Genomic DNA, 16,933 nt, shown 5'->3' with positions numbered 1-16,933 from the left:
TCGAAATTGAAATTTGATGGACTTAAAACTGATTGCTCCTTGCCGAGGACTCGATACTTTAAGTTATAAACTGTATTTAATCCAAATTTAAATTACCAATCCGTAAATTGTGTCGACATTTTTGAACTGTGCAGGTGTGAACAGCGCATCTCTATTTTAATGAACAGTGCATTTCTACTCTAATGAACAGTGTATTTCAATTCTGCGCACATTTAGTTTATGAACAGTCAAACCAAGGACTGTCAGTACACAGTTAATTTCGTCTTTTGGTTTCAACACGTGAACGAGTTTGATTCACGAGCGGAACATCTTTATTTCATTTAAATTGGACAGTGCTTCAATGAACTAAGTAATGTAACATTACTTCACGTTGTAATAGGTGCAACAAACTTTAAATAACTTTAAACTGGACAATCAGTTCCGAGTGGACTTTACTTTGTGAATGTTTCTTTCACTTGACACGTGATAAAGTTAAATGACATTTCACCGAGACATTTTGTGTTTGGACTTTGTCAAAAGCATTTATAAACACTCTATCATCTGTGCAGAAGCAGCCGTTGCACTAACTCGCCCCAGAGCTGAACGATGTTCATTTATGTTCACCATTTACAAGGACTACCTCGACGCCATGGATCTTCAAAGCACCGAATAGATCTTCTAGAACTTCCATCGGGGGACGAATGGTGGTTCGTCGCTATGGAATGTGGAGCTGCCGGAATCCAAGGACATCGCCAGCCATAGGACGAGGAAAATTTTCGACTGTATACGCTGTACAGAGGTGATATTAATTTCAATCTTTTAATAAACTCTGAAAACAAAGTTTTTAGGATTTCTTTTAAACAAAACCCTCTCCCTCTGTGTGCACTTCAGCGACTGGTACACGCCCTGCGTCTCATCTCTACCGAAGTACCAAATTTACTGTTACAATATGATACGAAGATCTTCTTCGCTTGATATAAACATCTATTTGTTGTTCTTCCCTGTGATCTACTGCCTTCAGTTTGCCTTGTAAAAATGGTCTTTTCCAAATTCTGTACTTGTCTTACGAAAATGTAGTAAAGGACTGGAGGTAACACTCAAGGGAAGATAGACATTTCTTTCAGTTCATCAATATTGGAAGCATTTGTTATTTTGTCCCTCTAGAGTATATGAAGCATTCTCTGTTGACATCCCATCTGAAAGTCATCGATTAAATTTTTGTCATTAGCTATCACGGTCTCGGTATCACAACCGCACATAAAGACGATAAACACTAGAGATTCAACAAAGTACATCTTCCTAGCTTTAGTAATTGCCCTGTTCTGGTAGACTAGAACAATACGCCCTTTTACATCTCATTCACAGTTTCACGTGTCACTGATGATTGACGCGAGATATATTAATTTCCTTATTACCTCCAGGTCCTTTAGACACCCTGCAGATTGGGTTTGACCTGGTTGATCAACTAAAACTCCTTTGACCTTTTTCATGTTTATTTCTAGACTACAGCCAAGACTATTAATCTCCGGTCTTGTGATCAGGTCAGTAAATTCCTCTTCACTTCCAGTGATGAGGAATATCATTTGCAAATCGCAGATTGCTGATTATTCTGCCAGCAATCGAGATTCCACGACTCTAGCCATGGAGAGCTTTTTCGATGATATACTCTGCATAAATGTAGTAGAGTTGAGGGGTTAATGTACAACCTTGCCTCACTCCATTCGTCACATTGGGGAAGTCTGAGAAATCATCGTTCACCTTTAAGGTTGCAGCATTATTGTTATAGATACCCTTTAATAATTATATTAAATGCAATGGAACCGCATATTCCTTGAGCACCTGTCACAACTTGTTCCACATAACGCAATTAAAGTCCCTTTTACGTCAAGGAAATAAATAAAGGCAGGTACACAAAATTTGCGACATTTTTTCTATTAACTTATATTAATTTATTGAAATGCGCACAAGTTATGCATAACATAATTATAGAGTACTACACTATATACACTTTCACATTCCAATCACTTCAGTTTCCAATCCCTAGTGGATTTTGCTCGATTTCTACATGTAGAAAAATGGTAACAATAACAGAGTTGTTCACACCGTTCAAATATGCATTTGGAATTATACGCCTCATGTTTAGGACTGATTCTCGTGCTTCCAAATAGTACATAAAGTATAGGCCTACACACAAGTTCGGTGATAGTGTCACAGTTTTGATGCTATTGTGCAAAAATGACCTCTGCAGGGAGTTCTGAGTACTACTACTAAATAGCAAGGCGAAAAATTATTCTAAAGTACTAATTATGCCTACAGTAATTCTTATGAATAGCCGGTCTCACACTTTATTTATTTATTTATTTATTTATTTATTTATTTATTTATTTATTTATTTATTTATTTATTTATTTATTTATTTATTTATTTATTTATTTATTTATTTATTTATTTATTTATTTATTTATGTATTTATTTATTTATTTATTTATGTATTTATTTATTTATTTATTTATTTATTTATTTATTTATTTGTCTTACTTAAGCAGTGGTGAAGTTAGGGCTTGCGGCCCTTTCTTACATTTAACCACGTAAACTACAAGATAAAGAGAAAAGTACAATTCTATTACACAGAATACTCAATACCTCGCTGTACGTGGACATATCTTCGCAGCAGCACCTCCAGTGTTTTTTGATCGGCCGGGTGGCTTCACATCTCTAATAACAGCTCCCGCCCACCTGAATCAGCATATAGGCCGACTCCTAGTTGGATGTCATCCTTCCTACTACGTTTAACCATGACGACCACCACCGCTACCACCACAACGACTATCGCCCTCACCTTTTCCTCCCACCCTATGACGACTATTACGTCATCCCTTCCTACAGCACTTATGTGCACATCTTTCTCCGTGCCACAAACTTTTCCTCAGATCAGTGTACCACCTCCTCGCTTTCTGCGCCGCCGTTCCCCAACTTGTCTCTTCGTCTGCACAGCCACCATCTACGACACCGTCAACTCCAGCTGCATCAGCATTGGCCACCCGTCAACCAGCATCATCGCCATCAACATCAGATACCAACACAGTCTTCAGTTGCGTCGTTTGCGGCGTCGACCCACTCATCTCCGTAACAGAAGTCCAACGCCCGCTACGCCTTCACGCCATACCAGTCCGGATCTTCAACTCCACGGGCCCAACATACTTAGTGCGCCTACAGCTACCCACTGCAACAGCCGTCGACCATCTCATCGCCACCGTTGCCCCCATCTACGGTCGTCTCCATAACGTCGAACCCTCTCGTTCCCCTCCACAATCTAGACATCCCCTCACCACACCACATCGCCGTACCTGGCCTCATCATCCTCCTTTTCAACCACCCCACAACGTCCGTCCACCATCTCCCCCATTTAATATATCATTCCCACCGCCGCCAACACTCGAACATCTCCGACACCTCACAACTATTCTGTATCACACCGCCTCCACATTTAACCACCTCCCCCTTCCTCGTTACTTCCATTTAAGCACTCCCGTGAAAACGTCCATTTCTTTCCATCTCCATAACCAAGAGACCCCATCTTCTCTTCTCAATAAATATTCACATCGCTTTACCAATCCTCTTCATTCAGCCACATCGCACCGCTCTCTTCACATCTCCCGGCCCGAGCGAGAGCGTCACTCTCTAGGGGGCCAACCCCGCCCTTCGGACGGGGAATGAAAACAAGAAAAAATATTATATTTCAAAATAAATATTACTAAGATAAATAACTGATATGGAGAACATATACTGAATAATGAAAGCAAAGCTCAACAAAAAAATTTAACAGAGAAATCCGGAGCATGCAAGTGGAAAAAGAAAGAAAGTGAGAAAGTCATAATGAAAACGTTACAAACTGAAATATATAAGAAACTAGCTGATGTACCCGTGCTTCGCTACGGGATTCTCAGAAGGACTGACTGTGTGGCTTTCCTAACTGAAGTCAACAAAGGTCATTACAAGAACGTCAGTAGGAATGCAGCGATTAAAAGCAACGCTATCGTATAAAATACTCGATCAAATTAAAAACCGCATATTTTCTCACAGTACTACGGTGCCGAACTAACAGTTCGAAGTTCCAAAGCTGGAATGACCAGGCCGTAGACAGCCGTGAACACTCCTCTGCCATTATTCTGTTAAATATGCACACTGCTCATTCCAATCGGTGCCTCAGAGCAGGGATTGAATAGCTCGAATGCTATGATGAACCAGTGTGTTGCATACCAGTAGTATCAGAAAATTTATGAACCAGAAGAATGGCATGCTAACCTACTTCCCGCCAATATTCAGGCAGGCTGTTACACTTGGTAGGAACGGGCGAGTTGGCCGTGTGGTTAGGGGCTCGCAATTGTGAGCATCCATTCGGGAGATAGTGGATTCGAACCCCACTGTCGGCAGCCCTGAAGATGGTATGACGGGGTTTCCCATTTTCACACCAGGAAAATGCTGGGTCTGTACCTTAATTAAGGCCAAGGTCGCTTCCTTCACACTCCTAGCCCTTTCCTCTCACCTCGTCCACATAAGGCCTATCTGTTTCGGTGCGACGTAAAGCAAATATTTAAAAAATACTAGGTACGCAACAGTAATCCTATCTATCGGAGATGAGTGACACAGAAGACACGAAGCAAACCACAACAAACAATTGTCAATGTAATGTTATTGTTGATCAACTTTATGAGCTTTCTATATTGTAGGCCTTCACATTTAGTTTTCTTTCGATTCTGCGATATTAGGGAGTCTTATACAATTATTTATAGCGTAGACTGTAGTTTCTTATTCTTCGACTTTACATATTTATTTTCATTAAATTTTCTTTAGCTATTTTCTCGTGACTCGGCGCTGATATAGACTTAGTAACAAAAATTCAAATACATTTTTATCTCTGTGATCATAGCCGGTACGGTAACAATGTATAAGACATAAATGATCGGAAATTTATGTTATGTAGTATTTATCCATACGACCGCTAATAACATAAATATTTGAGAATGAAATTGTAGGCCTTCCTCTAAACTATAATTTTACTCAGCATGAATACAATTATTTATGGCCTAGATTATAGCAACGTATTCGCCAACTTTTCATACCGATTTTTATTAATATACGACAACTAATAACATAAATATTTTAGTATTATATGTCAAGACCTCCCCTGAACTACCATTTCACTCGAGTCTAGCGGAAGCCAGTAAGGAGAGCAGACGTGTCGTGTGACGTGCGCCTGTGGAGTGGAGTGGAGTAGGAGTGGGGAAGCGGTCGGGCCAAGTGGACGGCAAAGAGATGGATAGGATGAGCTGGGTAGACGTAGAAGTTATGAGAAAAGTGGTAAAAGAGGTAGTACAGGAGTTATGCCCGTTCGAGCAATTAAAAAAGATGCTTCAGGAGCAAGTCCAGGAGCACGAAAAGACGAGACAGTGGATCCAGGATTACATGAAAAATACGAAGGCAATAATGAAAGATAGCGAGAAAGATCTGGTGTCACTAAGGGAGAAAATAAAAAATATGGAAGAGGAGGTGGTAAACCTGAAGAAAGAAATAGCAGTTTGCAGACAGGAGCGTAAGAAGAAATCCATATTTATTTACGGGGTGGAGGAAGAAAAGTCAGAATCTAAAGTGGACATTATTTACAAAGTGGTAGATCTCATACAAAATAAAATGAAAATTAATTTCAGTGAGGTCGATATAGACAATGTGGAGAGAGTTGGCAAGGTGGGAGGGTACAGACCCATAAAAGTGTCGCTGCTATCTTCATTGATGGCAGATATAGTGATAAGGAACGCTGGTAATCTGCAGAGTGAGAAAATTGGAGTGAAGAGGGACTTCGGAAGAGAAGAGAGTAGGAATTTCAAAATTCTAAAGAAACACTTAGTGAAAGCGAAAATCCAGGGGCTGAGAGCGTATATTAGTGGTCAGATACTTGTGGTAAGCGACAGGAATTGGACCCGGAAGTGGACAGTATCGAAACTGAAATCAATGGATGAGAGTTTGAGGCAAGAAGAAAAAAGCAGGGCTGAGAGTTCGAGGCAAGAAGAAACTACCAGGGCTGATGTGAGGCAAGAAGGAAAAAGCAGGGCTGAGAGTTCGAGGCAAGAAGAAACTACCAGGGCTGATGTACATACTGTAAAGGGAGGAACACTGAGTAGATGGGGTTCCTGGGAAGCTATCGTAAAAAGAGCTGAAGAAAAAGGAAATGCAAGGAGGATGGAAGTAGTCAGGAAATTAATGAACGAACTAGTGTCGGAGGTCAGCGCGAGTGAAGAAAGCAGGATGCAGGAAGAGAGGATGGAAGAAGAATCACAGGGAAAGACAAGTGGACAGAATCGGAGCGAGAATAATGGTTTGAGGGAGGAAGCAGAAGTAAGAAGTGCCGTGGTTAAAGGGAGAAGCTTGAGTTTGAAGGAGCTATGGGGTAAAAAGTGAAAAATGGAAGAAGGAGTAATTACGAGAAATAAAAAGACAAGTAACAGTAGTAAGTAACATGGTTTGCCTGTGTTATGAAATAGATGTCTGTAAGGGGCGGTGTTAAGTATAAGTGATTGTTGTGTCAAAGTTGAAGTGAATGATGGTGGAGTTCAGTGGATGGATGATCAGAGAGGTAGCGAGGTTTAGAGGGTATTCATTCAAGTGAAGGTGTCTTTATGTGTATTGAGATCGTATTGGTGAGTGATTTATTAGTTAATGATAAGAGGTATATATGTAAGGATATGTGGTATGGAATTGAAGAGAATGATTGTGGAGTGCGATGGATGGATGATAAGAGAGGTAGTGAAGCTTAGAGGGTATTTATTCAAGTGAAGAATGATAAGAGGTAGCGAAGTTTAGATGGTACTTACTCAAGTAATGATATCTATATGTGTAGTGTAATTGTTACGAGTTTGGAGATATAAAGGAGGTTGGAACTGAAGTGTTAATTATGAAAGGTGATGATGATAGATATATGATAAGAGAGGTGGCGAAGTTTAGATGGTATCTATTCAAGTGATGGGGTCTGTATGTGCACTGTAATGGTTAAAGTAAAGAAGTGATGGTGTCTATAATTGTAATGGTTAAAGTAAAGAAGTGATGGTGTCTGCATGTATATTGTATGATGGATGAATGATAAGAGAGGTAGCGAGGTGATAAGGTGTTTTTAAGTGTACTGTAATTGTATGGCACTTATTCATATAATGGTGTCTTGAGATATATAAGATGGATGGATTGTTGAGTTCGAAGGGCATTGTAATGGTTAAAGTAAAGAAGTGATGGTGTCTGCATGTGTATTGTATGATGGATGAATGATAAGAGAGGTAGCGACGTGATAAGGTGTTTTTAAGTGTACTGTAAGTGTATGGTACTTATTTAAGTAATGATGTCTTGAGATATAAGATGGATGGATTATTGAATTCGAAGGATGGATGAGAAGAGGGGTAGCGTAGTCTAGATGGTATTTATTCAAGTAAAGATGTCTTAATGTGTATTATAATTATAAAGTAAATGAGGACTGGAATTGAAGTGTTAAGTATGAAAGATGATGATGGATGAATGATAAGAGAGGTAGCGAAGTTTAAATGGTATTGGTAAGTGATTTATTAGTTAATGGTAAATCGGCAAGCAAAGTTGGTTTTAGATGATTATTTAATTAGATCAAGCATGGTTGAATAAGATGAGCAGGAACAGACAGGTAGTGCAGTGATAAAGTTGCAACATGAGTAGAATACGTATTAGCAGAATGTGAGTGCAACGGAAGTATGGAATCAGCAACCACGAGGGAGTCAAGTAGAGGAAATGTAGTAGGAATGGAATGTGCTAAGGTTAGCGTGTATGAGGTCTGTGACATTCATAATACCGCTGAAGCATGGAATCAGCAACCCTGAGAGAGTCAAGTAGAGGAAATGTAGGAGGAATGGAATGTGCAAAGGTTTGTGTGTATACTCAGCAGGGGCATGGTGGCGAATGGATGATAAGAAAGATAGCGAAGTTTAGTGGGTATTTATTCTAGTAAAGGTGTCTTTATGATAAGAGGTAGATATGTAATGATATGTGGCATGGAAATGAAGTGAATGATTGTTGAGTTCGATGGATGGATATTAAGAGAGATAGCGAAGTTTAGAGGGTATTTATTCAAGTGAAGGTGTATTTATGTGTATTGAGATAGTATTGGTGAGTGATTTATGAGTTAATGACAAGAGGTACTAGGATAGAATTAGTATAGATTTAATGTTGTAAGTAATTAGTTATAGGCTTAATTTAGATGTAGGGGGTGCCCTAGCATGTGAGCTGGTCATCCGTCCATGTTAGAGGCAGCTTAACAGATTTAGCTAGGGGTGGAACCTTGCATGGTTGTCTGGTATTCCGCCTGTGTGGGGGTCCACCAAGTTAGTGGTATGAAATTTGGCTTAGGCTGGACATTGTTATTTTTCTTTATAACGGATCAATGGGTATTATTACTGTAGATCTAAAGAAAAATAATAAATCTAAATCTAAAAAATCTACCATTTCACTCAACGTCAATAAAATTATTTACAGCCTACATTGTAGCGACTTATTTTCTGACTTTGCATAGCGATTTTTATTAAGATAGACCAATAATATAAAATATTTGGGAATTAAATGTTAGGCCTTCCCCTAAACTACCATTTCACTCAGCGTGAATAACATTATTTATGATCAAGATTATTGCAACGTATTCGCCAGCTTTGCATACCGATTTCCATTAAGATACGACCACTACCAACATAAATATTTGTGTATTAAATGTTAAGCCTTCCCCTAAACTACCATTTCACTCAGCGTGAATACAATTATTTATGGTCTAGATTATAGCAACGTATTCGCCAACTTTGCATACCGATTTTCATTAAGATACGACCATTAATATAAAATATTTGAGAATTAAATGTTAGGCGTTCCCCTAAACTACCATTTCAGTCAGCGTGAATAACATTATTTATGACCTAGATTGTAGTGACTTATTCCCTGACTTTGCATACCGATTTTTGTTAAATTCTCTTCAGCCGTTTTCTCGTGATGCGTGTACAGACAGACAGACAGACAGACAGACAGACAGATAGACAGACAGACAGACAGACAGACAGACAGACAGACAGACAGACAGACAGACAGACAGACAGACAGACAGACAGACAGACAGACAGACAGACGTTAAGAAAAATTACAAATTGCATTTCCTTGTTACTGTGGACACAACTGATACAGAAATACCATTCCTTTCAAATTCTGGACAATGTACAGACAAAACTATTATTTTACTAGCGAATGTACCCGTGCTTCGCTACGGTATTCTACATTGTATTCGAATATCGAAGTAAATAGTGTACATGCAGTAAATAAGAATTCTTTAAAATTGTATGTCTCTTAGCGTTATCCCAGAAAGAGCATGGGGAGGTCCCCGTACGTTGTTTCCAATGTAAAGTGTTTGTTACGGATTTGTGATATAACGCCAGGCTCACTTGCCTACTGCCATTCACAATCGAGTGTGGAAGTTTACATTATAATTGCAGGCCCCATTGCCTACTACGCGGACAGAATCGATTTGGGGAGTTTTCGTTAAAATGGCAGCCCCCCTTCCTACTTCCAGACAGATTACAGTTGAGGAGTTTCTATTATAATGGCAGGCAATTACCCTACTATCACTCGAAATTGAGTTGTGCAGTTATCATTATAATGCCAGGCCCTTTTTCCTACTGCCAGCCAGCTTACTGCCAGTCACACCAAGTTGGTGAGTTTCCATCAAAATAGCAGGCCACTATGCCTAATGCCAGTCACATTTTAGATGAGGACATTTCTTTATAATGGCGGGCACCCTTGCCTACTGCCAAACACAATCGGGTAGGGGAGTTTTAAACACAACTGCATGCTCACTTGCCTTCTGCAAGTCAAATCGAGAAGTGAACTATTCATTACAATTGTAGGCCTTCCTTATTAATGACAGTTACACAGGAGTTGGAGAAGGAACCCTTCCCTACTGCCAGTCAAAGTCGGTGTGGGGAGTACTGATTACAATAGCAGACCCACCCTTTCTCGATCGCTACAAATCGACATCAGTGAATATATATAGATCGACATACGAAAGTATATGCGTGTTTACAATATTGAAGACCTTCATTTACAGATTAACTGCTACTAAACATACGTCATATCGACAAAGGATTATACCATGGGACACGCCGGATGGCTGGTCCTATGATATGTCATCTATTCTTGGGTCAGACTGAGTTAGAAACGTGGAACAGGGTAAAGGTTTTGTAAGATTATCTCACATTACATTACTTTTCGGATAATTATGTGACAGCTACATACATAGCATTTGGCTCACATATGGCTACTGGGTGGGCCAATTTTCGTGAAGAGTTTGATGATTCTGTATTTGAAAGTATGAATTATGCATGTGTAAATTCCAAATTGACTTAACATCGATTAATAGAGAAAAATCAAACGTAAAAGGGATACAGATATGGCAAAAGTCATAAGACCAAGGTTGTAGATCATTCCAAATTGAACGGAGATTGTACAATCCGTTATGTGATAGGAATTTCCGAAGGTCTGCACCATCATAAAAATTGCCTGCATATTTCGATATTCTTCGCGGATAAAAAGTGAAAATTTTAATGATCTTGGATGTTTTCCGTTCGTTACAGGCTAAAAAGTATAATTTTGTCAAATTTCAATTATCTTCTTTTTCTTTTTGCAGATTATGCCGCAATCTGGATTTTGGGCGAGGCGGGTAAAATTAGGACTTTCAGGAAACTAAACCAAAAATTATGGAGATGGTCTTTATTACCCCGTAAACGGAAAGCTGTACGAAAATTTCGCCAAAATGGTCAGTGTAGAGATACACAGTCGTTATGATTTGATTTATATAGATAAGGAATCTGCTCCATGTAAAACACCTTTTGGGCTATGTCCGCTGGAGTTAACCTGCAAAAGCGACCAGTCATAATATCTCCCTTATTAATCCTCCTGACGAACAAATGCACATGAAAAAATGGTTTAGAAGTGGAATTCCGTCACGTTTGGTCGATTTCCAGTGAGGCTGGTCTTGTTTTGTATATATTGTGGAGGAGTAAAATCACCATTTCGGTTCCCTATAAACCGCCAGTCCATTCCGGAACATGAAATGTTATTTACGTTTAAAACCTACCTTTGGACAGGTGGATGCTAAATATAAATTTTGGTTCGAATGTCTTCAGTAGTTTTCCAGTTGTAAGGAATACGCTTTACACGCGCCCGCTCGTGAGTTAAGTCTCCCTTATTAATCCTCGTATCGAAATGATGCACATGAGAAAAAAGGTTTAGAAATTAATTTCTACCAAGGTAGGTAGATTTCCATTAAGTTTGGTTGTGTATATTTTGTGGAAGTGCAAAATCACTGTTTCGGTTTCGTATAAACCCCCAGTCAGTTCAGGGATTTAGAAACAATATTTGCCCTAAAACCTATCAAGGACAGGTGTATTCTAAATATGAATCTTGGTGGAAATACATCCAGTAGTTTCTAGCACTCGCGTACATACAGCGTAATTGAGGAAGAAAATAATACAGTTAAGAAAGTTGAAAGTAATAGAAGCTGGATTATAACTGAGGACAGCCGGATAACGACAAATATGTAAATGCCAAGTGAATGTATTGGAAAATCAAATGCCCCTCAATAAATTATGCTAGTGTGAGTTATGGATATAATAAAGCGGTAATAGTGGAGAAATTTAGGTCCAGTGATTCTTAGGTAAACAACTAATAAGAATATGACTAATGGTGTTATTACTTAACCTATTCGAGGGCGGTTATAATCTCCAACGATATTCCGCCAGTATCCCGCAGATAGGCCGATTGACGCCTCTATTGCCTTCTACCCGAGGAACAACCACGAATTTAAAAGCATGATGAGAAAAATGGCAATACGTTACTTCCCTGCTGGCATGCAGTCAGAGACGTTGCCATGGTAACCTGTAGGTTCGTTGTCGGTCTGTCGGTCACTCAATGCAGAGCATGGTACCAGCAGAAAATTGTAAATTTCTCCGTCATGAAGAGTAAGGTAAATTATGAACAAAACGAAAGTTGTTTATAATGAAGAGACGTTTCCCGTACGGTAAACGAAGTTTACAGAAAATCAATAGTATAAGAGAAAATGGAGGAAAACCATTGTGGTTTTCCTATAAACCCCCCCCTCTATTCAAAGATTTTAAAATGATATGTATATCGAAACCTTCCACTTGTTGATTATACTCTAAATATGAAGCTTGGTTGAGATCTATCCAGCCGTTTCGACGTGATGTAGGAAAAAACGTTCTGGTTTTCCTATAAACCCCCCGTCTATTCAAAGATTTTAAAATGATATGCATATTGAAACCTTCCCCGGGATGAGTATACTCTAAATATGAAGTTTGGTTGAGATCTATCCAGCCATTTCGACGTGATGGTGGAAAAACCATTCTGGTTTTCCTATAAACCCCCGTGTATTCAAAGATTGTAAAATGATATGCATATCGAAACCTTCCCCGGGATGAGTATACTCTAAATATGAAGTTTGGTTGAGATCTATCCAGCCGTTTCGACGTGATGGTGGAACAGACAAACAGACAAACAAACAGACACGAAAAGTAAAAACCAGCGATTCGGTCTTGAGTTGACCTAAAACGGATGAATATCTGAAAAATTGGTAAAACAAAAGAAATTACAGACAGCGGACCCCCTACAATTTTATTTATATAGATATAGTGTACCCTGATGAGATAGGCCCTAGTTTCATGATTTGATTTTGATATGAGAAATACAGATATATTGGAATATTAAATAAATACAGTGTCAGTTTTGTGTGGACGGGAGAATTTCCACATGATCGCGACAGTCCGGCGCCACCGTAAGCTTGTCATTAAGGGGAAGAAGGTTTCCTGGTCAAAAGATAAGAGGATTAAAATCTAGAGCTCACAACAACAGAATAATGACTACAAGGAAGTGAAAGAGTATATATTTCGGACCAAGGCCGAGCAAGATGCATCGCCAATACCGAGAATATGACGTACGGGTTTCGTCCACGCCCGGGGCATTTGGTGTGGCCACGTTTCACAGGGAGAGATTTCAAACTAACCAAAGCGGTCCTGACCAATGAGAAAATATATCACAGGCCCGCAGATAAACCAACATAAGAAAAACTCAGAGTGAACTCCAGTTAGCTTCTCCGATAACAATAATTAAATTATTCCAACCACATGAATGAATAGAGGGGATTTTTGTGATATCGTTCCCATGTTGATTAATTGTAATCATAATAAATTCAAGTATTGAATTCGTGGAAATGACCCACGCTATCTCGCCATTGGTCGAGATGAGCACGCCATCAGGGACGCCGAGTTAGCGCGCGAAAGGTGGAGGACAGAAATTAAGTGATATTTCCATAATCACCGAACGATAGGAGTTCAGAATACGACACATGAATGTGTATCGCCAGTGTATTAAGTAGGATAAAGCAAGAGATCCAAATCCACCTGCATATGCCAATTTAGGAAACCAACCCCCCTCTCCAGGAAGTGACCGCGGATGACCCCGGCGGGAAATCAGATCGTCCATAAAAGTCCAGTAGCGGACCTCACATCACAGCAGTTCCTACCAGTACTCAGTCGTTTGAAGTCACCAGTTGTGACCGAGCGGACCTCACATCACTCAGTTCTTACCAGTCACCAGTCGTTATCGGTCACCAGTCGTGTCAGTCGTAATGAAGTAGTTGAGACTCTGACACGTTGACTCTGTAAGTCAGTACCTCGGGACGTATTCGAAGTCAGTTAGAGCTGAAAGTACGTGAATTATTAGGAGAATGAATACGAACAATGAAATTATCCATAGTACCGAGTGTGTATAATCAGTACAATTGTATGTTGAAATTAATGAATGTCATGTGTTTAAATAATAACTAACTAACTAACGGAACGCCGATAGTACCTTTGGAAGGCAGTGTGCGGAGCCTGAAGTAAACACCTCAAGATAGACGGTGAATAACTATCCGAGCAGGGAATTATATGGAGCTAGGCGATGATCAAGACGGCTTGAAAATAAACCAGGAAGTGCCGGTTGAAGACGCGATACGCGCCGGTTCAAATGAACGACATTTCGTCGTAATGTGTCACGACGTGTGTTTCGGGCGTATATGAAGAGTATATTGTGCGAGTGTCAGGGGTCTAGGAGCACCTATAAGTGTTTTTTTTTTGTTATTAGTATTCTTGTGTAAATTAGTGTAATAAGGTATTAATCATGGGTAGTCACCCAGAAGTGTTTTATTGTGTAAAATTTGTATTGTGCGACATGATGGACGTGTAAATCACCATGGGGCCGTAAGGCCTATATCTCCTCCGCTACGAGACAATGGAATTCTACATAGGAATGAGTACACAATTTTGATATTTAGGGGATGTTATCGCGACTAAACGGGGTTCAGTGTAAATTAATTATGGTTACTTAACATGGTCCGCTTCCCGAGTCCATGATTTTTATTTTTTGTTAGACGGACGAACTAATTTATATTAACGTAATAATGGGTTAGATTAATTAATTTGTGTAATTGTTTGTTGTATATAATGTAAATATGGGATATATTTCTTTCAATTAATGCATGCTGTTTATAATACTTTGAATTAAGTTCATTTCAAGTGTTAAATTCTTTTTTTGTGCTAACCCATTTATTTGAATTTCATTCACTGCGGTGATCATTTGTATTTTAATTAGGAATAATTTCTATTAGACAGCCAGATTATGAAAAAGCCAGAGTATGGAAGATTTGTGTTGCGTACGGAAGGTCATTAAAATACTAATAATAATCATGTTTGTGAGTCGACAAAGGAAAGTAAAGTAATAATAATAATAATATTTGGGCGTGTGCAAGTTAAAGTATAATAATAATAATGACAGTGCTTCGTGAGTTAGCCAGTGCAAATATAATAATCAATGTGGAGATGACATGTAGCGTTAAAGACTTTCATTCGCGTAATCAGTTTAATTTTACGTTTTTGGACTTTAATTTAACCATTAAAATTTTGTTTAAGAGCGATATAGGCACGTGAATTAGAATGGTCACGATATGTTAAAAGCCCAGAATGATTTGAGCCCATATTTAGAGTTGGAAGTCATGAGGGACGAATATCCGGCGTGAAATAAGTTGAGCCGTATTGTTTGTAATGATGAAATAGATGAATCTCAAGGCCTAAGATGATATAAATGCATATGCCGGTGTTCTTAGTGGTAGAATCCACGCACCGAGGATTATTTTATGAATTAAATGTTTGAAGAGTTCCGATGAAAGGAAATGGACTTCAAATTTGAAGGAATAGTTTAGCAATCGCCGGCATTGGAGGTATTTGCCCAGCCGCGATGTGCCATAGGTTGTGAGATGTGTCTTGGGAGGACAGGTGTCCCCATATAAAATTAACGGCAGTACGAAGTTGAAGGTACGGTCCCGAATACCGTATTGTCCCGACCGATATAAAGCAGATCTTAGTGGTTCATAACGGGATTTAACATATGTGACTAAATTCTAAAGAGTGGAAATTAAAATATCATCTTTCCATTTTTAATAATAATAATAATAATAAATATTAAGAAAAGTACTTTTTTTTGAAGAACAATTTTTTTTATATTTTGGACATAATAATGATGTTGGGAGATGAAATGAAAGATTTGAGATTTTTAACTAATAATAATAATAACTAAAATATTTGAAGAAGGAGAAGAAGAATAACCAATGAAGGTACTTTTTTTATTATTTTTTTTTGATGAAAATAATAAGAGCGAGAAGTTGAAGTATTATAGAAAGGATGATTACGGGTTACGATAATCACGATTTCCACTATTAATAATAATAATAATAATATAATAATAATAATAATAATAATAATAATAAAAAATATTTATGAGGAAGCTGATCATTATATTGTGCGGATAATTTAGGAGGAAGAACGACCCTTCGTTTGAAACGTCGGCAAGGGTTGGCATATAATCATCCCGGATGACAAATGATAATAGTCAAATACAGGATTATAATTGAAATTAATGATAATAATAAATTAATTGATGGTAGTCAAAGTATATGCTAATGATCAGATAAAGAATGGTAATGATATTATCTAATAATAATAGGAGGATATGCTAGGGACAGTCATCCTGTGTCGAACTGCTCCGAACCACATGTTGGGTTTTCACGGGGAGATAGCGGTAGATACGTAAATAACCCACGGACGGCACATGTTTGCAGGGTCAGAGCAGGGTAATGAACCTTTCCGTACGTCTTGTCGTATTGACAAGTGTAAATATTAAAGTAGCTTTTGAGTAAATGAACTCTACCTGGTGTGTTTGTGAATCTGGAAATAATAGGCTAGAGTTTGTCCGTATTATAAATTCCCGTTTTTTCGAGGCGATAACATTTTCTACGGTGGGTGTCCGGCTCACCAGAATGTACATACCGGAAGTGTCTCATGTCCAAACGGAACGAGGAGACGACAGTAAAAAGTTACTGTCGTGCCTTCGTCACCGAAAGAAGATCTCCAGCGGTGAAACGTCCAATCATACGGATGTGAATTCGATCCCCAGTAACCAATTGGGACGAATTCACCAGATGTTTTACACTACCAGAGTAGTGAGGTAAAATCCAAGTATTATGTCATTTATTTTTCAGGATTAAAGTGTCACAATGTAAATTTGTCATCATGTGTAGTATGCAAAATAAGTGAATAAATTGCTCCTCATTGCAATTTCAATAGGAAACAGCTTCCATATCTTTTCATTGTTGTTAGTCTAGTATGCCCATGGAATTTAAGTTGTCACTTCCCATTCCTATTGTGGAGTCAGAATTTTGTATCCATGAATGAGTCGTCCCCCGTAACCTTAAATTTTCATGCCCCGTTCATCCCTGTGTTCATTTGATGCGCCGATATATATATTT

Source organism: Anabrus simplex, chromosome 8 (genome assembly GCF_040414725.1).
Source record: "Anabrus simplex isolate iqAnaSimp1 chromosome 8, ASM4041472v1, whole genome shotgun sequence".
Taxonomy (NCBI): Eukaryota; Metazoa; Arthropoda; class Insecta; order Orthoptera; family Tettigoniidae; genus Anabrus; species Anabrus simplex.
Note: the sequence above shows the minus strand (reverse complement) of the source record.